This window comes from Oryctolagus cuniculus, chromosome 2 (genome assembly GCF_964237555.1).
Source record: "Oryctolagus cuniculus chromosome 2, mOryCun1.1, whole genome shotgun sequence".
NCBI lineage: Eukaryota > Metazoa > Chordata > Mammalia > Lagomorpha > Leporidae > Oryctolagus > Oryctolagus cuniculus.
Genome location: NC_091433.1, coordinates 77172442 through 77195545, shown reverse-complemented (window position 1 = coordinate 77195545; position 23104 = coordinate 77172442). Strand labels below are relative to the sequence as shown.

Here is a 23104-nt window from a genome sequence, read left to right as displayed (position 1 = left end):
TTCATGGGAAAAGAACTCACTTTTTTTCTTATTCAGGACAGTGCTACCTGTTAGAAATTTTCTTCATATTATGGTCGTTCATCCACCATATTTTCCTCAAAATTGTATATAGACTAAGCATCTCATTTCTCTATTACAAGTGAGAGAGTTTTATTCAGTGATTAGCCTGAGTTACATTGAACAGTTTTTAAAAATCATCCTTCTTACTTTTTTATTTATCTCTGTCAATTTTAAGATCCATGTAGAATCCACCTACTGGCTGCCCTCACATAACTGATCATCATTTTACCTTCCTAACTGGTCTCCCTTCTTCATTGCCACCCTACTGTGTCCCTTCAACACACAGCAGCCTGATTGATTCTATTAAAACATGACTAGGATCATCTCATTCCTCTGATCCTCCAATAGCATCCACTGTAATAGGTGACTTTGAATACCCTCTAGTAATTTCCAACCTAATTCAGAATGTAGAAAGATATCTTTAGCATGACCTACATTAGCCTGTCCCCTCACCCAGCTTTTTAATTTTACTTAACATGTATCCCTTCCCCTTCTTCTTACTTCCTTGTTCCTTGCATTCTGGGTACACTGACCTTCCTGCCTTTCCTCAAACATGTCAAAGACAATTGTGCCCAGGAACTTGGACCTGCTGGTGTCTGTAAGACTCCTCACAAGGCATTTCTCTAACATTTAGATCTCTATCCAAATATCAGCCCAACTGTGAAACCTTCCTTGACTAAAGGTAGGGAATGCATGCTGCTTCACCCCCTCCTTAATTTGCTTTATGTTTTTCATATCATTTGGTTATTTGTGTGTTTATTGGTACTAGTTATCCCATCCAGCAAGATTAGCCTAGTGAGCCGCGGCGCCGGCCTTGTGAATGTCTTAGCTGCTGTGCTGAATGCAGACACAACCCAGGGTGACACTGAAATATTTAACAGTGGGTTTTGCTGGGGGAAACAACCAATTCAAATGAAAGTTGGCCATCATCCTCAAAGCAGTGTTCGAGAGCCCCTTTGCAAATATTACTCTAGTTTGTTGGATTACGAACAAAGAAGAGTCACATGCTGAGCTGCATGAGGATACTCGGGCCTGATGACCAACTGGCAGTGAAGTGTTTGCATATTTAACATAGTTAACAGGCAGTGTGGCTGGTTAGACTATCTAAACTCTGCATTTATAAATCACACACACACAAATAAATGAATTTGAATGGTCAAATAAAATGAAACAAAAATTGTGGTATCTCTATACAATTATTACTTAATATTTCCAGCCACAATAACACTCAGAGCAGGCTTGCTTTAACATAAGTAGATACAAATGAATATTTCCAAATATTTCAAATGCCTTCGCTGACATCAAATTTTACTCTATAATTTTGCTGGCGAAGGGTATGTAATACTCATAGAAGGAAAATGGTCAGCTCTTCCAATTCCCTATTGCTGTTTTTGTCTGCTTTCTTATTATGATGATTATTATTACTTTCAATGCACAGAAGATAATTGACTTCCAAGGTCAGCTCAAGAGAATTAGGCAGAATCAAACAATTTAGATATCATCTGGAAACACAAAAATTGCTCTTCTGTGCTCTATCTGAACTTTGTTTATAGCACTATTAAAGATCTTATTACATTGTATGTGACTATTTCCTATGATGCTTTCCTGTTTTGGCCACTAGACTATTTTTTAGGCATGAGGATAGGAAATCTTCCTTCATAGTAAGAATTAAGAAGGACTATTTTGTGTTCTAAGTGTGAAATCTCTAAGCTAAATAAAGAGTGCCTCAGATTAAAAAAAAAGTGCCTCAGACAAAAGAGCCATACTATTCACCATTTTGTCCTCCATCCTTCATAAATCTTTGGTTATAGATAACCCTTAATAACCATTTATTGGGGCCAGCATAGTACCATAGTGGGTAAAGCCACCACCTGCAACCCCAGCATCCCATATGTGTGCTGATTTGTGTCCTAGCTGCTCCACTTCTGATCCAGTTCCCTGCTAATGGCCTGGGAAATGCAGCGGAAGATGGCCCAAGTGCTCAGGCCCCTAGCGCCCACATGGGACACTGAGATGAAGCTTTGGGCACCTGGCTTCAGTATGACCCAGCACTGGCCATTGCGGCCATGTAGAGTGAACCAGTGTATGGAAGATATCGTTCTCTGTCTCTCTCTGTAATTCTGACTTCCAAAATAAAATAAGTAAATATTTTTAAAAAAATAAATGTTTGAGTAGAATTTTATTGTTTGTGATCAGTATTGGGTTTAATGTGGGCTAATGGTACTGATACTGATACATACACACACACACACACACACACACCTGGCCTCGAGGGATCTGAAGTCTTGTTGAGAAACTCGGAGGAAACAACCAGTTTCAGTTTGAATCAGTGGTATAAATAACACAAATTCCAAGACAGGTTTTGTTTCCCATTTGAAAAAAAAAAAAAAAAAAAAAAAAAAAGAAGAAGAAGAAAATCCCAGCATGTAAAATTTAAATGTTTTATGTAGTCTATACTACTGCTATAAATTGTTTTATTAAATATCAGTGCAGATTAATTTTTAACATAGGCCTGCAATGTCCTTATTTTTTTTTAAAGATTTATTTATTGATTTGAGAGGCAGAGGCAGAGAGAGGGAGAGAGGTCTTCCATCCACTGATTTACTTCCCAGATGGCTGCAACGGCTGGAGCTGGGCCCGATTCGGAGGCAGAAGCCTGGAGCTTCCTCTGGGTCTCCCGTGCCGGTGCAGGGGCCCAAGGACTTGGGCCATCCTCTACTGCTTTCCCAGGCCACAGCGGAGAGCTGGATTGGAAATGGAGCAGCCGGGCCTCGAACCAGTGCTCATTTGGGATCCCAGCACTACAGGCAGTGGCCCTGCCTGCTATGCCACAGCACCAACCCCGCAATGTCTTTAAATAACCTATTACACCATAAGTCAGTGCAACAGTTGTGGTCTGATGCTAAAGACAATGAATTATGGTAAAATATATGTGCAACTATTAGATGACCAGGGAAAGGAATCTGAGTCATATCAGTGATTGTCTTTATTTTTTCCATATGTATTAAAGTTTTTGAGGCCAAGGGCTTTCAAAAAACCCTGCAGCACAGAAACTAATTTACTTCTGCATTATCCACACATGCTTCTAAATGTGCTCTTCTCCTTCCTTTCCATTTGCTTGTCTCTGCTCCATTCAAGGACTTTGGATCTGATCTGAGACCCCGTTTCCTTGCCTTTTTTTTTTTTTTTTTTTTTTTTTTTTGGACAGGCAGAGTTAGATAGTGAGAGAGAGAGAGAGAGAGAAAGAAAAGTTTTCCCTCCATTGGTTCACCCCCCAAATGGCCACCACGGCCGGCGTGCTGTGCTGATCTGAAGCCAGGATCCAGGTGCTTCCTCCTGGTCTCCCATGCAGGTGCAGGGCCTAAGCACTTGGGCCATCCTCCACTGCCTTCTCGAGCCACAGCAGAGAGCTGGACTGGAAGAGGAGCAACTGGGATAGAATCCGGCACCCCGACCGGGACTAGAACCTGGGGTGCCGGCGCCGGAGGTAGAGGATTAGCCAAGTGAGCCGCAGCGCCGGCCTGTTCCCTTGCTTTTCACAAGAACCTACACTTAATACTGATGTTTAGAGCTGCAAGTCACTGCTGAAATAAGAAGAGTTAACTTTACTTCCTAAATGCCTATTGCATCAGTTGTCTCCCATTGATGCCCCTGCCCCCTTCCCACCACCATACCCCCACCACCAAATTAGGCACTCAACTGTGATTTGCCAAAGCTGCTACTGAGAGCTTTGGTCCAATTTTCACCTCCCCAGACCTTTCTCCAATCAATGACTGCAGTTAGGTCTCTCTTTAAAATGGACTCCAATCATCTAGCTTCCTTGATTAGCATCTCTATTAGCTTGCTAGGGCTGCTGCAAAGAAGTGCCACAAAGGTAGTGGTTGTTGAAATGGGAATTAAATTTTCTCCCAGTTCTGTGGGCCGGTTGTCTGATACCAGGTTGACAGCAGGGAGAGTTCCTTATGAGGGCTGTGAAGATGAACCTGTCGCATGTCTCTCTGAGTGGATGGTGGTCTGCCAGCATTGTGATGTTCTTTGGCTTGAGGTCTAGCACTATGACCTCCGTCTTCATCTTCACAGGTAATTCTCCCTCATGTGTGTCTTCCTCCAAATTTCCTCCTCCTGCACTTCTTCTTTTTTAATGATTTATTTATTTATTTAAAGATTTATTTATTTGAAATTAAGTGTTACACAGAGAGAGGGAGAGACACAGAGAGAGATCTTCCATCAGCTGTTTCACTCCTCAGATGGTCACAATGGCCAAGGCTGGGATGGAAACCAGGAGCTTCTTCTAGGTCTCCCACATGGGCAGCAGAGGCCCAAACACTTGGGCCATCCTCCATTGCTTTCTCAGGTGCATTTGCAGGGAGCTTGATTAGAAGAGGAAGCTGGGACACAAACCAGCACCCCTATGGGATGCAAGATTCGCAGTCAGCAGCGTTATCTGCTATGCCACAACAATGGCCCCTGAATGTCCTCTTCTTATAAGGACTCTGGTCAAAGCAGTTTTAACCTAATCAACCTTTTGATTTGATCTCTGCTGCAAAGTCCCTATCTCCAAATAGAGTTAAATCCTAAATTAGTCAAAGTTAGGACTTCAAAAAGTTTCAGGACATTTTCCTTATGATGACAGCCAATTCCTAAGAGCATCATTCTACAAACTTCCAACATATGAAATATTGGCTACATACAACATTAAAATTCCTTTTTATGGTACGCAAGATCTTAAAGATCTCATTCTTGACTTCACACACTTAAGTTTTTTTTTTTTTTTAAGATTTATTTGAAAGGTAAAAGATACAGAGAGGGGAGAGAGAGAGAGAGAGAGAGAGAGAGAGAGATCTTCTATTCACTGGTTCATTCCCCAAATGGCTGCAATGGCCAGCGCTGAGCTGCTCCGAAGTCAGGAGCCAGGATCTTCTTCCTCATCTCCCACATGGCTGCTGGGGCCCAAGGAATTGAACCATCTTCTACTGCTTCACCCAGGCCATAGCAGAGAGCTGGATTGGAAGAGGAGCAGCCAGGACTCAAACCAATTCTCATATGGGAAACAGGTACTGCAGGCAGAGGCTTAACCTTCTACACCACATCGCTGGCCCCACGCTTTAGTTCTTGATACCTTCGAAGCATCCTGTTCTGTTCCAATTAAGCAGGCCAAGAATAAACCATTTGAAACAATTTTATGGTATCATAACAAAAAAATCAACCTCATCTTGTTTTCCTGGCTTATTGTTTAACTCCATTTTCTTTCTTTAAGGTCCAAATCAAGGGTTGCCTTTGTTGGTAAGCAATCTGTAGCTCCCCAGGTTTAGTTAGCTCAACACTAGGTATCAAGGCCTCTGCTAATCTTTATTTTAAACCCCTTTGTCAGTTACTGAGTTCCTACAGGGCAAACTCTGTCATGTTTATTTCTGTGGAAGAACCCAGCTCCTGTTTGAATAGCGATTTAATGGATACACCTTCAGGAGAGCAAGTGGAAAATGGATTGATTCCAAGCCAGTGAAAAATGAGCACACTGGGGCAGCCATCAGGTTTATTTAATCTGGGAAGAAACTATCAGCAATCAAGACAGAGGAAAGAGATGTTGAACTTTGTCAAAATGGAATGGAAGTAAGGCAGAGCTTCCTATAAAGATAAACATGTGGATCTCTTGGTCCAAGGCCCAAGGATAGCCTCATCTAGCAGAAAGAAAATGGAATTTGCCATCAGACAAGAACATGGTTCAAATCTCAGCTCTGGCCCTTACCAACAGATCTTGCCTTTGTTGCACAACTTCTAAATTTTTTATTTTTAACCTGCAATTGGTGATATTACCACCTAGGCATGAGGATTTAACAAGTAACTTTACTTTTCTCAGTTCCAAAATAATCTCATCAAGACAACAACCCGGTATTTATAGTAACATGAAATTTAAAAATTCCTCTTAGAAGAAACTTTTCACCCAACAAGCAGAGGAATCATGCAATTTTTACCACTAGCACAAGCACAAATTTAGTTTTACCTCTCAGGTAAATATCATGCAATTTTAACATAAATGTGTATTCACAATTGTAAGATCAATTGTTTAAAAAACAATTACAACTAGAATTCACTGACAAAAGGCATCGCTGTATATGCAGAAGTCTTCTATCGCATGCAGGTGGGAAAGGCAGTGTGTCGAACAGTGGAAATCACCAAGTATGTAGAGGAGAAAATACAACTGTGGGTAGTACGGAAGTCTCACATCTCACTGTGCGAGGTTCTGCACTGTTTGAGTCACATATTGTGAAAATGCATTGATGCTTATGAAATTGAATAATTTAATAATTTTAAAGTAAAAATTACCACATCTATTAGAGCACATTATAGTATTTTTAAGGAAAAAGAAAAGCCTGGTGCAGCAAATTTAATCATCACTAACCATCAAAGCATTAACTATTTCCACATGAAAAGATTTGTATTGATGATAATAAAATTGTTTAATTTCCAGAAATCCATAAATCAATTAAGGAAAAAAGTAAAACCTTGAGTTTAACACATAGCAAATGAAGAAAATCTGTGTGTTATTTATATGCTTGAGGTCAAGAACATGAGCAAAGACTCAAAAAATCAGGATGCAACTTTGAGAGCAGTTGTAACCCAAGAAGAATGCAGGTGGTTCTGCAGGGCATCTTGGTTCTCTAAATTTCCAGTGGATTTACCTCAAGCTTTCATTCTGATGCTGAAGACGACTTTCTGTTACTAATACATGTGAGATGTAATTATTATGACTACTAGAAGGTATTTTCAATTGTCAAAATTGGGTATTTCATATTGTATTCTATTCAGTGTTGGAATATTTGGGGCTTTGGTGGTCTCAGCACCCATGGATCCTGTTTAAATATACTTTTAGCTAGAATTCAACTAGTTTTCTCTGCATTTCACCCCCGCCCCCGGCCCCAGTGCATGCTGCTTTTGCTGCTTCTCTGTCTTTCCTCCCCCATTCTGAGCTGCAAAGGCAGAAGTGGGACTGAAGTCTGAGAAAGACGCTTCAAGGCAGCGCAGCCACTGCAAAGACAAGTGAGCCAGAAGGATCTTTCAGCATTTATAACAGCAGCAACACATGTTGTAAATGGATGTGCAGTTGTTTTTTAAAGGTCAAATTTGTGAGGACAACAAACTTTTCTGACAAGACAGAAATGAAATGTAAACATTTAAGTATACAAAAAATCTGGAGACATTCTTTTCTGGATTTAACTGTTGCTTACTACAATATACAGATGTTTGATTTAAGAAGTTAAGTTTCTTAAACTTACTTGGCCTTTTTTTCTTTATTATTATATTGAAGTTAAGGTGATGTCTTCCTAAAGATTTAATCATTAAAGAACTATGTCTTTTATTTATTTTTTTTTTGAGAGTGCATTTCAATAACCTTTGAAGTAGTGTTTATAAGATAATTATATTCCAGTCTTTGGAAATCTTTTTCTCAGATCAAATACAAGCTTAAGATACCATTTAACTGCTCTTCAGTACGGGAATAAATTTGTTCATTTCTGAGGCCTGTGTTGTGCTTATATTAAATTACCGTCTAACTGGTTTCCATCCACTTTTCAGATTACCTTAATAGAAAATAACATTACTGCCCCAGGTCATTTTTCCTCATATAAACAGATTAGAAACATATATTTTCTTTTGCTCCTTTAGAGAGGTTTAATCCAGCAGCAAGGTTTTCAATGTTTAACACTGGCTAAGGAGCCTTGTATCCAGGGTATAGTTAAATGTTAATGAAATTACATTATTCCATTTAGTAGGTAGATTAGAATAATCCTATTTCATTGAAAATGGAAAGCCTTTTTGCATGATTCGCAGCTGTCATTCCAACGTATGATGCAATATGTAGGGTGACAGAGGAGACAAAGTACTTCATAATCAAGAAACTGCTGTCCTTAATATACCTGGGAATAGGCTCATTTTGTATTTGGCAAATAAGTATTTTTGGAAGTCTGAAGTCCAGCCAGTTCCTCTCGGAGCTGGGAAATTAGAAATGACAGTATTCACAGTGCCTTCACTCTGCAGAGCTCCGAGTATTGTGAACATGCTGCTGTGTATTTGGCGTTGCTTGCTGAGAAGGAACATCAGCGTTTCCCACCTGGTGCCTGCCGGGTTTGGTAGAAACCCTGGGTGTCAAAGGCTGTAATAAAGCCAATTAAGATGATGATCTTTTCTGGCCCTTTTAGACTAAGCTTCAAGACAAATGATTTTAAAAATCATATGTGAAGAGTTAACTGCATGCTAAAAATGTGTTCCCTTTACCTCAGTTGCTACCCCCTTTCTTTCCCCACTATCCAATTATCGTCCCATGCAGAGGGGCAGTTTGGGCTGTGAAAGGAGGGGATAAATGACAACTGCATGGACTTGAATGTCGGCGGCAGAATGGAGCCATTATGTGTGAAAATCAACTAAATTCTGTCCATTGAGACCCTGGGAGGACATATTTAGAAAGCCCCTAGCAAAAAGAATGGACATAAAATTGTGGTCTAAATCCCAATTTCTAAAATTGGCACAGGATAATCTTATCTAATTTCATGAATTTTTAAAATGTGAGATATTGAATGAACCATAAAAATTGCGCCTGTAAAATGTTTTATTTGAAATATTGAAAGATTAATAAAAATTAAACTTATAAAATGTGCATTGTGGGACTGTGTTTTGACTTTATCTTCTGAGCAGCACTATGTGTTTATAGTACCTACACATTTAGGATATTTTGATTTATTTACCAGAAAACTGCAACTGAGAAAATTGAACAATTACATCAAATAGCTTTGAGCTGTTCTTTTTTTTTTTTTTTTTTTTTTTTTTTTTTTTTTGACAGGCAGAGTGGATAGTGAGAGAGAGAGACAGAGAGAAAGGTCTTCCTTTGCCGTTGGTTCACCCTCCAATGGCCGCCACGGCTGGTGCGCTGCGGCCAGCACACCGCGCTGATCCGAAGGCAGGAGCCAGGTGCTTCTCCTGATCTCCCATGGGGTGCAGGGCCCAAGCACTTGGGCCATCCTCCACTGCACTCCCTGGCCACAGCAGAGAGCTGGCCTGGAAGATGGGCAACCAGGACAGAATCCGGTGCCCCGACCAGGACTAGAACCCGGTGTGCCGGTGCCGCAAGGCAGAGGATTAGCCTATTGAGCCGCGGGGCCGGCCCTGAGCTGTTCTTTTTACTGCCATGCAGTCATCCTTAGCATGCTATGAAGAATTTTAAAAAATCACATCTACACTAGGAAAGCTAAAGGCTTTCTAGATGCTTCTTCCAGATAACCTGATTTGGCTCAACCACTTCTCAAAGTAAAGAAGATACTCACATTGGTTTGTGCTACTCATGATTCATGCCCTGAGGGCAGGGCAGTACCCACCTCCATCTCTAAGAATAAGGATTGTACATCACAGAAGCTGTGAGCAGGGAAGGAGTGGGGGTGTTTGAGCCTCTGTCAGGGTCTGTCACACCAAACAGAACTCCTTATTGAAGATTCTTTGTGCTCAGAGGCAGATTTATTTTTTCGTGTGATAGTTTAACAACTAATCCTCTCAGGAAACGGTAGTTTCAGCTCCTGAAATAGGAACAATAATGATATTTCAAAATTGTTTATTTATTCATTTGAAAGGTAGAATGATAGAGAGAAAGGGAGACACACACACACACACAGAGAGAGAGAGAGAAGAGAGAGAGAGAATGAATCTTCTTTCCTCTGGTTCGCTTCCCAGAGGGTCCCAATGGCTGGGCCTGCAGAGAGGACTCTGTAACTCCATCCAGGTCTTCCACATGCATGGTGGGGGCCCAAGCACTTGCACCATCATCCCCTGCTTTCCAAGGCACATTAGTAGGGAGCTGTTTGGGAAGTGGAGCAACAGGGGCTCAAACTAGTGTTCTGATATGGGATGTCAGCATCACTAAGGGTGGCTTAACTGCTCCACTACAACACCAGCCCCAGCAATGCTATACTTTTTTCCTCCTGGTTTGGAGTAAGATCAGAACATTCACAAAAAGCACTAAATTCCATGTAATACAAAGATATAACATGCAATTTATAATAGAAATTCATCAAGTAGTTGCTAAAGTAGGCAGTGTATTTCTGTGGAAAATGCACCAGTTTAGGAAGTAGTACTGAAATTTTGGTTCTTCCAGGGAGGACATTTGGCCAAGTGGTAAGATGCAAGTTAAGACACCAGCATCTCCTATCAGAGTTCTTGAGTCCAATACCCAGCTGAACTCCTGATTCTAGCTTAACTGCTAATACAAACCCTGAGAGGCAGTGGTTATGGCTTAAATAAGTCTTGCCATCCCCATGGGAGAGCTGGGTTTATTTGCTGGCTCCTGGCTCTGGCCAAGACTTGCCTAGCCCTAGCCATTATAGACATTTGGGGAGTGAAGGAGCAGATGCGAACTCTATCTGTCTCTCTCTTTATGTCTCTGTGTCTTTCACGTATATAGAATAAAGCATACACATATTCACACACTCACAATTTTAATTAGCTATGTTACTTTGGAGAATTTATTGATTATTTTAAAGACTGATTGTACTCATGAAAAATGGGAATTTAACTCAGAGAATTCTGTGGACATTAAAAGTGATTATGCATAAAAAGCACTTACCACAATTGCTGACATATATCAGCAAGTAAGTGGTGTAATATATAAAAAATCAATGTATTACAAATACAGTAGTATTGTAATATATGCCTTAATATGTCCATTTTATCATAACAAAAAACTATGGACTTATATGTTTCTAAGGGCATGTTTGGATTTATTAAAATACTCTTGACCATACAAATAATTACTTAGATGAAGTTAACACTGATGTATTGATAGACTATGGGCTGTACTTCTTGTTTGCCATTAAAAGCATAATTTCTAAACAATAGTCTCATGCTTTGTCTTTCCGGATTCTCTTAAAAAGTATGGAATTGAGTTCTGTGGACATTTATCCTGCCATTGCAAAATAGAGTATAAGTTGGTAAGAAAATATAGCATGATCACGACATTATTAAAGAGGTAAACAGTTTTGAGTTCTCTGTAGTGTAAATTGCAGCCTTACTTCCTTCAGGATGGGAGAAAAGCTCACTTGTTCTTTATAGAATATCAAGTGCTCTCTGCAGGAAAGATTAGAGTTAGTAGTTCTCTGAACTAAGTTATCAATTTTTTAAAATCATTTTTTAAATCATAGATAATTATAATTATAAATTTAACATGAGATAACTGGATAAATTTTGATGTGTTCATCTAAAGGTGAAGTTCATTTTTATCCTCCATTAAGAAAGTAAAATTAAGGGACAGATGTTTAGTCTAACAGTTGACACTGGTTATGATGCCTGAATCCCACATCCGAGTACCTTAGTTCAGTTCCCAGCTCTGACTCCAGATTCCAGCTTCCCACTAATGTAGACTATGGGAGCCAGTGATATTGGCTCAGGTAATTAGGTTCCTGCCACCCATATGGGAAACCTGGATTGAGTTCTGGAATCCTGGCTTCAGCTTGGGCCACTTCCCAGCTGTTGTGGGTATACGAGTGGATGGGAGTTCTTTCTGTCTCTGTCTCCATACCTGTCAAAAGAAAAAAAAAAACTACTTTGGAAATATAATTAAAGTTATTGGACATTTTAAAGCTGATTTCTTACACAGGTTTCCTTTACTTTAATAAGGATTTACAGAAAAAAGTAACTAGCTCTTTTTCATCTAATACCTTAAGAAATGATTGAAATCTTAAAAACTAAGTACCACTTAGAATAATGAAATTGGCTCACTTACCACCACATTGAACAATAATTTAATTACCTATATTAATGGCCCTCGGCAAAGCTAATGCTAATACCTAATTTACTCTCCTATATACACATGCACTACAAAATATCTTTAACCCAAGCAAAGCATTCTTCAGAAAGTCGTATGTTCATAGTTAAACAACTACCTTGAAGAGATTTCAGCAAAAGAATAATAGCTAAAAAGATAATATAAAACATTACCTGAGAACATATTTCCACTATTAAAACTACCTTTTACCATGTAAGCAACCACTTGTGACAATGAATTTTAGAGGATTAAGGTACAGTGTGTATGTTGAAAGGATGAAAGGAAGTTTCACGGTGTAGAAGCTCTGTTAGGCAACTGAAAGATCAAATGACTCCTTAATTTCAATGAAGTAGTGTAAAAGATCTGTGTTCTCTACTCACATCATCAGCTAGAGGGGGTGAGGTGGCAATCCTCCAAGCAGAGCCTCAAAATTCCATGCTGTTTTGCTCTGTGAGCCTGCCATCTTGGAGTTTGAAGATAACCCTGGCACCACCAAGTCTCCAAAATGGGAGAGAAAATGAGGAATCTCACACACTTGATACTTAACCACCTCAGCCTAGAAATGAATGTAAATCACTCTCACTCATGCTCAATTGTCAAGAAATCTGACCTACATGCAGGGAAAAGGAGACTTGGCAATGCAGTCCCCAGCTGTTCAGCTGCTTCCTGAAATGATTACATACTACGAAAGGAGAACCTGAAACTTCAGTGGTCAGCTGTCTCTGCCACCGAAATCAACTCCCCTAAGCATAGCCTTCAAGTTGTTCGAGTCAGATGAGAATGGAGAGTGGAGCTATGACATACCCTAGGTGACAGCCAAGTGGAAGCCATGCCATCTATCTATTGCTAGAGTCTGCTGACAGCTTCTAAGGATGACTTCTCAGAGAAATGCATACGGCCGTTTCATCTTCTTTTTAAATTTAAAATGATAGAGAGATTGGAAACTCTGAAGTAATATAGGATATACGGTTATTGACTATTGAGAATCAGGGTCTACAAGAATGTTCTGACTAGCTTCATCAGCAGAAACTGAGTGGAACACATTTTAGAGAAATTCTCAGTGAAAGTTTAAATGATTGGTGTCAGAAGGAAGGGAAAAGTGATTTTCTAGTGATCATTAAAGTTCCCCTTACTCCTCAGTGAAGCCATCTTCTGCATTACTCAGCTAAACAGCTTGAAAGGGGAAAGTGGCAAGAAAGGAAGTACAGGCTGGGGATTTTCATTTCTGATATTATGGATTAGTAAAGAGGAAAAGCCCTCCCAGTGGAGGAAAGAAGAAACCTAAATATAGTGGATAAAATAAAATTTCAAAATGTTAAATCACAGCTGACTTCACACAAAATTGTAAGAAAATTGTCCAAAAGCTCTATGTTGTGTAAAGTATCTGAGGCTAAAGAAGCAGTGGACTAGAGATTTGAAATGGGGCCTATGACTTCTAAGTGAATAGAGAAAAATGAAATAAGAAAATACAGTCAACAACTAGGATGTCAGGAGAGGTAAAGGAGAACGGAGAAGAAGAAGAAAAAACCCAAGCCAGAAGTAGTGACAGCAGAAATAAATTCCAAAATAGCAACCAACTCAATAAATAGAAATGAACTAAATTTGCTTGTCATGAAATAGATTGTTGGGTTGAATAGAAAAGGACCATCTTCAAGCTCAGTATACTTCCTTTTTTTTTATTTTTTATTTTTTTGACAGGCAGAGTGGACAGTGAGAAAGAGAGACAGAGAGAAATGTCTTCCTTTGCTGTTGGTTCACCCTCCAATGGCTGCCGTGGCCGGCGCACCGCGCTGATCCGATGGCAGGAGCCAGGTACTTCTCCTGGTCTCCCATGGGGTGCAGGGCCCAAGTTCTTGGGCCATCCTCCACTGCACTCCCTGGCCACAGCAGAGAGCTGGCCTGGAAGAGGGGCAACCGGGACAGAATCCGGCGCCCTGACTGGGACTAGAACCCAGTGTGCCGGTGCCGCAAGGTGGAGGATTAGCCTAGTGAGCCGCGGCACCGGCCCGAGCTCAGTATACTTCTAAAACTGAAGGTTAAAGAAGGTTTAACAGTAAAATGATAATTATAAATCAGGCAGACATGAAGAAATAAAAAGTAAAATGATGTATTAGTGTAAGAATTGGACTTGAGAGAAAAAAGAAAAATGAGCATTATGAGAGTTACTACACTATTGAATTAATTAATTAATTAATTTATCTAATTTATGTAGTATTTGGAAAAAAGGCACATAAAATGTAATATACTTAAATGATAAACTATTGCACTTTGAATAGAGTAATACTTAGAAAATATGTTCCTTAAATACAAATGTTAAATATGAACAACATTTGAAAATTAATGATGTAAACATTTAGACTAAAAATATTGAAAAAGAAGCAAAATAGAACTGAATGTGGCAGAAAAAAGATGACAAGGAAAAAAAGAGTGAAAGGAATAAAATAGGAAATAAAATTATCACTTCTCGACCTTTTGCCTAAGATCAAGTATGAAAATAAAATTATAATACAGAGGAGCTAAAAAGCCAAAGTTGAGTCATTAAAAAGACTATATGGTCGTCAAACCAGGAAGATTTTTTTCAAAGAAAAAAATTCCATAAACAAAAAACACTGGGTGTAAAATGGAAATATAGTAAGTTATATTTTATATTTACACATAAGTATATATAATTACTGATTAAAAGTTCTTAAAAAGGATTATATTGGTCTTATTGGTAAAAGAGAAATGAAAAGATAATTGAAAGGAAGAAACAAGCTTATTACCTATAGACATAACTATATAGAGATTATTAGAAACAAAAATTTCATCAAAATTACTAGATACACAGTTAATGTGAACATAAGTTACTACATTCCATGGCCAAAAATTTTGAAAGTATAAACTTAAAAATATACCATAATAGCAACAAAAATATAAACTGTCCAGTAATAAATGAATCCTAAGAGGCAGACATGTAATCTGTAGGACGTTTATTTTCCTAAAACATATTGAAGAGATTTAATGTATAAAGAAATTAAAATTAATGGAGACATGTTCTATATTTATGGAAAACAATAATCAACATAATCACCATCTCAGTTCTTCATTAAGTAATATAATTTTAGTAACATTCTTCATAGGGTTGATTGCCTTTGACATGATGCACCTAAAAATGCATGAAACGTCAAGAGTAGAAAAGATGTAAGGTAATTTTAAAGACAGAAAACCAAATAGGTGCCCTCATCCTACTGTTGAGACTTATTTTAAAAAGACTATGAAACAACAGTGGAAACAGACACATAAGTCAATAGTAGAGTCCGAGAGTAGAGTCCAAGAGCTGACCCATTTATGTATAGAAATGTGACAGATGATAAAACTGGCTTTGCAAATAAGCCCATAGAAAAAAATATAAAAAGAGAAACAATAACATTTTTCCATCATTAGGATAAAATAAAAGACTTTAAATTTTGAGATGAGGAAAAGGGCTTCTGTAATGAGATGAGTAAAGCACAAAGGCTAAAGGAAATGATGAACAAATTTGACTATGTTAAAACTAAAAATATCTGCATAGCAAAACACAATAATATGTGAGAAGACTACATCCTTCTGGGAGAAGACGTTTGGAATGCAAAAAATTAAAGTCAGTATCCTAAATAGATTCTGAAACCATAACTCAAAAATAAGAAGAAAATAGTCCAGTAGAAAAATAGAAAAATATATTTTTTTCTTTTCTTTTTTTTTTTTTTGACAGGCAGAGTGGACAGTGAGAGAGACAGAGAGAAAGGTCTTCCTTTGCTGTTGGTTCACCCTCCAGTGGCCGCCGTGGCCGGCACGCTGCGGCCAGTGCACCACGCTGATCCAGAAGCCAGGAGCCAGATGCTTCTCCTGGTCTCCCATGGGGTGCAGGGCCCAAGCACTTGGGCCATCCTCCACTGTACTCCCTGGCCACAGCAGAGAGCTGGCCTGGAAGAGGGGCAACCGGGACAGAATCCAGCGCCCTGACTGGGACTAGAACCCGGTGTGCCAGCGCCACAAGGCGGAGGATTATCCTATTCAGCCGCAGCGCTGGCGAAAAATAGAAAAATATATTAAAAGGCAGTTCAAAGAAGATGAAACACAAATGCCCAAAAAACACAATCAGCAAAATACAAATTAAAGTAAAAAAGCAATACCATTTATCAACCCTCAAATTGAGAAAAATCTAAATAAGTATTCCAACAACAGCAAATTCTAGTGGAATCTGTAACCACAGGATAACTTTTCACAGCTAAGGATTTAATTGTTTTAAGGATGTTGGGAAGCAGTGTGTTAATCTATCTGGTAGATTTGCAGTGTGTGTAATTTTGCTCCAGTGATTCTATTCCTGAACATATGTAGATACGAGTATATCTCACATATCACAGGATGCATGTAATAAAGGTCTTCAAAAACCTCATAGGAAATGTGTGCTATGAAAAGACTTTGTATGGATTTCAAAAGTTTAGTATACTAGTAAGCAGTCATTAATTCCATTTTCTTTTGAAGTATCCTTACATAAGGATGATCACAGTAGTGTTGTGTATTGTAGCAAACAACCAGAAAAATGACGTTTTCAATAGGGGAATGAGAAGTAAATCGTGGTACATCCACCAAAATTGAAAAATACCAGTTAAAAACAAGTCAGCAGGGGCCAGCACCGTGGTATGGTGGGTAAACTGCCGCCTGCAGTGCCAGCATCCCATATGGGCTCAAGTTCGTGTACCAGCTGCTGCACTTCTGACCCAGCTCTCTGCTGTGGCCTAGGAAAGCAAAAATGGCCCAAGTGCTTGAGCCCCTGCACCCGTGTGGGAGACCCAGAAGAAGCTCCAGGCTTCTGGCTTCGGATTGGCACAGCTCCAGCCATTGCAGCCATCTAGGGAGTAAACCAGCGGATAGAGGATCTCTCTCTTTCTCTCTCTCTCTCTCTGCCATTCCTTCTCTCTCTGTGTAACTCTTTCAAATAAAATAAATAAATCTTTAAAAAATGTCAGAAAACATCATTGCATATTCTTGGATGATTACCACAAATTTTATTCTAAGCAAATTGTTAAGGAACTTGCTGGTAGGACATGATTCTTAGTTAAAAAACTTTAAATAATATGTTATAGTTTACAATGCATTCACATGCAGTAAAGAGCAAAGGAATGCATAGGAAACTTAGAAGTGATCACACTGTGAGGGAGTAGGGGAACACCTTTAGCTGCAGTACACAGGAAGCTTCAGCCGTATTTGTCACACAGATGTCAAGTACACAGTTGCTTATGATAATATTACTGATAGCTTTTGGTATGTCAGAAATATTTTTTGACTTTTTTTTAAAGGATACAAAATATGAACTGAACCATAAAGTTTTATGCTTATTTTTTGAGCAGTAACTAAGGCCCTGAAGGAGGAAATAAGTTAAACAGCTATCAAACTAGGTAATAACAAAATTAGGTCTAAAATCTATGTTTCTGACTCATACTCCACTGCCTTCATGGTTCCTACTGCTAAAGAATATTGGAAAACAACATGATTAACTCTGTTTTGCAAAATTAGAAAGATTGAGCAAGAAAAAAAGTTTCTTTGATTGCTTAAAAGTTACAGAATCAGAAAACAAATCTGCATGCTTTTCTACTATGGCATAGCCAACAACCACATCTATCAAGAATTTAATGGCTGTGATTTTTAACTGGACAATCCTAAAGATGATGATACATCAGAATTTTCAGAGAGAACTTGTTTGATTTGAAAATGTCCATGCCAGTAACTGATCCTGATATATCCTCTGACAGTGGCAGAAAAGGATTCTACCTATAGACACATTTGAGCAATAACTTCACCTTCAGTCCAGAAAACCTTTTTGAATATTTTTCCTGTTTATGTCTTTTGTGTTGTGTGTATGTGAAGCAGATAACTTGTGTTAGTATAAGGTGTGTGCTGTTATATATACATATTTCCTTTAAAAAAAAGATTTATTTATGTATTTGAAAGGCAGAGTAACAGAGAGGCAGGGGCAGAGAGAGGGAGAAAGAGAAGAGGTCTTCCATCCCCTGGTTCACTCCCCAAATGGCCATAATGGCCGGAGCTGGGCCGATCCGAAAAGCCTGGAGCTTCTTCCAGGCCTCCCAGGCGGGTGCAGGGACCCAAGGACTTGGGCTATCCTCTACTGCTTTCCCAGGCCATAGCAGAAAGCTGGATCAGAAGTGGAGCAGCCAGCCAGGACTCAAACCAGTGCCCATATGGACGGTGTGGCAGCTCACTAGTCTAATCCTCCACCTGTGGCGCCGGCACCCCAGGTTCTAGTCCGGGTTGGGGCTCCAGATTCTGTCCTGCTTGCTCCTCTTCCAGTCCAGCTCTCTGCTGTGGCCCAGGAAGGCAGTGGAGGATGGCCTAGGTGTTTGGGCCCTGCACCCGCATGGGAGACCAGGAGGAAGCACCTGGCTCCTGGCTCTGGATCGGTGCAGCACGCCAACTGTAGCGACCATTTTGGGAGGTGAACCAATGGAAGGAAGACATTTCTCTCTGTCTCTCTCTCTCACTGTCTACCTCTGCATGTTTAAAAAAAAAAAAAAAAAAAAAAGCGCCCATGTGGGATGCCTGCATTGCAGGTGGCAGCTTGATCTCCTACACCATAGCACTGACCCCTACATATACATTTTCGAAGTTGGTGGCAGAGCAGGTTATCAGCTATAAATTTTTAATTTAAAGGGGCTTAAAGAGGTTGGAACAGAGAGTGGTGCATTTGTAGCAGCCAGTAAAATCCACCTATAAATGCAGGAGTCTGAAGTTCCCATGAGGGCACAGCTTGGGCCCCATGGATAAATAACAGAACCAGCCACCTAAGTAGGTTTGTCTCTAATGGGTGGCAGGAATATTTAGTCACTCATAATTCAGACAATATTCAGCTTAAAGAATGAAACTTCAGGAACTGAGCATTTTCTCCAAGATCCTTTTACTTGATCTTGAGAAAAAAACACAAGTTTTCCTCATCTTCTTAAAAATTCAGGAATTCTACTAAGATTGTCTTGATATCTGAAAGGGTATCCTTCCTTGCACCCAGTCAGCTGGGCTGTCTGCCTTCTCCTGTTTGGGCAAATAGGGATGGACTGGATGGGCAATAAACACACTTGTGTAGGTGTTTTAAGTAGTTCTCAGATAATGTTATGGTTGTAGAAGAAATTACATAAAACATACTTAGAATTGTAAAAACTCCAAACCTGAAAAAAATAGCAAACCTAGCAGAATTTTTCAAATTAATAGAATAAACATAGGAAGAGAATAGTTTCCCCTAAGGTCCTTACTAACCTATGGAGAAATGTTACCCAGGCTTAGTATGATAGTGAAATGTGTGGAGTGGGGATGTATGCAGGAACTCCACAAGTAGTAGTTGTAATGGAGCTGCTAGTTTAAAAAATGAAAAGAAGACTAGTGTGTTCTACTTAAGTTAGAACACCTTGTAACTTTTTCTTATTTATGTATGTATGTATGTATGTATGTATGTATTTTGGGGACAGAGAACGTGAGCCCTTATCTGTTGATTGATTCCCCAGTTACCCACAATAGCCAGGCCTTGGGCAAGTTGAAGCCCAAAACTTGGAATGTAATTCATGTGAGTGGAAGGAACCCAATCAAGTGAGCCATCACTTCTGCCCCCTCCCTCCCTGCACCTGCCAGGGTCTGCATAAGCAGGAACCTAGAATTGGAAGCACAGCTGGGACTTGATACCAGCAACTTCAATATGGATACAGCTGTTCCTTTTCGGGTCTTAGCCATTAATGGATGCCCCTACTCTGTAACTTTTAAATTGAATATCAGTGAGGCATCTGTAACAGGTGGTGTAAAAAGGGTGGGTAGAAAATATCTTAGTCCTCCACGTGAAGAATTTCCTTCACCGAGCACTTGTCCAGGATATGTCCTAGGTCTTGATAAAGCTGGTGCAAGTGAGAGTATATCAACCAGGACTGTCCTAGTGGAAGAGCAATTTTTATTGATTCTCTAACTTGATAGAAGCTTGAGAAACTACTTAGAAACAAAGAGGCCACTCAAGTGTAACCTGTGAGCTCCAGAGCCTCACCCAGGATGCTGGGAGACTTAACATCTGAAAAGCAAGCAGTTCCATCCATTCAAGACTCAAGCATGTTTTCTCTGACCTCTTAAAAAAGCAGGCTTAGAAATTAAAAAAAAAAGGGCAAAGTTTAGTCAAAGTCAAGGAATGAGTCAACTGAAATGAACTGGACACATTTTTAATGGCTATATTAGGAGGCAGATATCTAAACGTACCCAACAGAACCCCAGCTAAAGTTACAGATGTTTTTTATTTCAAAACAGCCACTAAAATCTAAGACTTTATATTTATTACTAACAGAAAACTCACTCCTTGGGACTGTGGTGATTCTATTATCCCATCTGACCAATTGTGGCCATCACAATAGTGTTAACAAAAGAGGGGAGTGCAACAGGGTGTGGCTCAAAGATACTGAAAGCAATTCACTATACATGACTCAAAAATTAATCATAAGAGTTTGCTATTATTTTCAGCTGAAGTACCAGATGCTACTTTGTTTTCCTGTACTGCCAGATTCTAGGGTAGGGTATCACCTATCTACTAGCTACTGTGTGAACATATCAGATGTACTTGTATCTGACGATGGTAATGCTTTAATAATACCATGCAAAATCTGCTTGGAGACCCATTCCCTCAAAATGTTGATGTGACATTTTAATCATTCATAAAATCATATAGCACAAAATTACTTAAACTCTATTGAAATTAAACTGATATTGACATGCTGCCTTATTTCCAATGAATGTCTTCATATCTTTAACAAAATACTAAAACATTATATGAAGTCCTTCCCCTAAGTTCTTTCCCATTCAGCACTTCTTCCTGTAACCAGTATCTGTTACCAATCTACAATGTAGATTTACATTTTACCTATGAATTTTTTTACTGTATTATTCCACTGTTATTTTTTTTCTTTTCATAAATACAACTTTGGGAATATAGTGATTCTTTTCACTATACCTGACCTCCCACCCACACTCTCACCCTATTCCTTCTCCCTCTCCCATTCCCATTCTTGTTTTTTACTAAGATCTATTTTCAATTAACTTTACATACATTTGATTAAATCTATACTAAGTAAAGAGTTCAACAAATTGTATGAAAAAAAGAAACAAACCTGTTCCTCAACAGTCGAGAAATGGGCTGTTCAAGTCATTGCATTTTGAGTGTTAATATAGATTACCTTTTAGGTGCACAGATCAGGGAGAACATATGGTATTTGTCCTTTTAGGATTGGCTGTTCACTAGTATGATGTTTTTCAGTTTCATCCGTTTTGTTGCAATTAACATGGGGGTGCAGATAACTCTTTCGTATGCTGATTTTATTTCCCTTGGGTAAATTCCCTGCAGTGCGAAGGCTAGTCATATGGTAGATCTATATTCAGATTTCTGAAGTATCTATTCTGTATTCCACAGTAGCTGTACCAATTTACATTCCAACCAATAGTGGATTAGGGTTCCTTTTTTCCCCACATCCTCACTAGCATTTGTTGTTTGTTGATTTTTGTATGAAAGCCATTCTAACTAGAGTGAGGTGAAATCTCATTGTGGTTTTGATTTGCATTTCCCTAATGGCTAGTGATCCTGAGCATTTTTTCAATGTATCTGTTGGACATTTGGATTTTCTTTTTGAAAAATGCCTGTTCAAGTCCTTTGCCCATTTCTTAACTGAGTTGTTGTTTTGTTGTTATTGAGTTTCTAGATCTCTTTATATATTCTGGTTATTAATCCTTTATCAATTGCATTGTTTGCAAATAATTTCTTCCATTCTGTCTGTTGCCTCTTCATTTTGCTGAGTGCTTCTTTTGCAGTGCAGAAGCTTCTCAATTTGATGTAATCCCATTTGTCAATTTTGGCTTTGATTGCCTGTGCATCTGGGGTCCTTTCCAAGAACTCTGTGCCTATGCCAATGTCTTGCAGGATTTTCTCAATGTTCTCTAATAATTCGATGGTATCAGGTCATAGATGTAGGTCTTTAATAGAGTTTGAATGGATTTTTGTGTAAGGTGTAAGCTAGGAATCTTGCTTCATGCTTCTGCATGTGGGGATCAAGTTTTCTCATAACCATTTGTTGAAGAAACTTTCCTTGCTCCAGAGACTGATTTTAGCTCCTTTTTCAAAGGTAAGTTGACAAAGACAGGTTGATTTGTGACATTTCTGTTCTGTTCCATTGGTCTATTCAATAAGTTTTGATATGTTGCATTGTCACCTTCATTTGTTTTCAAAAATGTCTTGATTTCTTCAGTGTTGATTCAGGAGTATGAGTCAGTTTCCATGTGTTTATATATGTCTTATTCATGAGTTATTGATTTCCAGCTTCATCCCATTATGATCAGAGAAGATGCATGGTATGACTTCAATTGTTTTGAATTTGCTGAGACTTGTTTTATGGTCTACCATGTGGTCTACCCTAGAGAAAGGTCCATGCAGTGATGAGAAGAATGTGTATTTTACTTCTATAGGGTGAAAAGTTCTGTAGATATCTATTAGGTTCATTTGGGCTATAGTGTCGATTAAATTTGCTGTTTCCTTGTTGATCTTCTGTCTGGTTGATCTATTGAAAGTGGAGTATTGAAGTCCCCAATACTACTGTGTTGGATTCTAAGTCTCCCTTTAAGTTCCTTAACATAGCTTTTAAGTAAACCAGTGCCCTGTAATTAAGTTCTTATACGTTTATAATAGTTACATCTTCCTGTTGAATTGATCCCTTAATCATTACATAGTGTCCTTCTTTGTCTCTTTTAGCAGTTTTAGTGTTAAAGTCTATTTTGTCTGATATTAGGATGGCTACACCAGCTCTTTTTCAGTTTCTGTTAGCATGGAATATCTCTCTCCATCCTTTCACTTTCAGTGTGCATGTGCCTTTATGGTGAGATGTGTTTCTTGTAGGCAGCAAATAGATGATTTTTGTTTTTTAATCCATTCAGCCAGTCTGTACCTTTTAACTGGAGAGTTGAGGCCATTTACATTCAAGGTGACTATTGATAAGTAACAACTTGGCCCTGCCATTTTTCCATAAATATTCCTATTGTTTACTTTGGATTTCCTTTGTACTTTTACTGGGAGATTTTCTGCCTCCACTTTCTTTCATAGTGATGAATATTTTTCTGTGTTTTTGTGTGTAGCACATCCTTAAGCATCTTTTGTAAGGCTGGACGAATGGTGACAGATTCTTTCAACTTCTGTTTGTTATGGAAGGT

At 39.0% G+C, this 23104-nt stretch overlaps 1 protein-coding gene across 8 annotated transcripts in view; it reads left to right on the top strand.

Annotated features, from left to right (window-relative positions):
* The window catches only part of C2H8orf48 (chromosome 2 C8orf48 homolog), a 289137-nt gene that overhangs the window by 38344 nt on the left and 227689 nt on the right, over positions 1-23104 (top strand). The gene's annotated exons all lie outside the window — the stretch shown is intronic.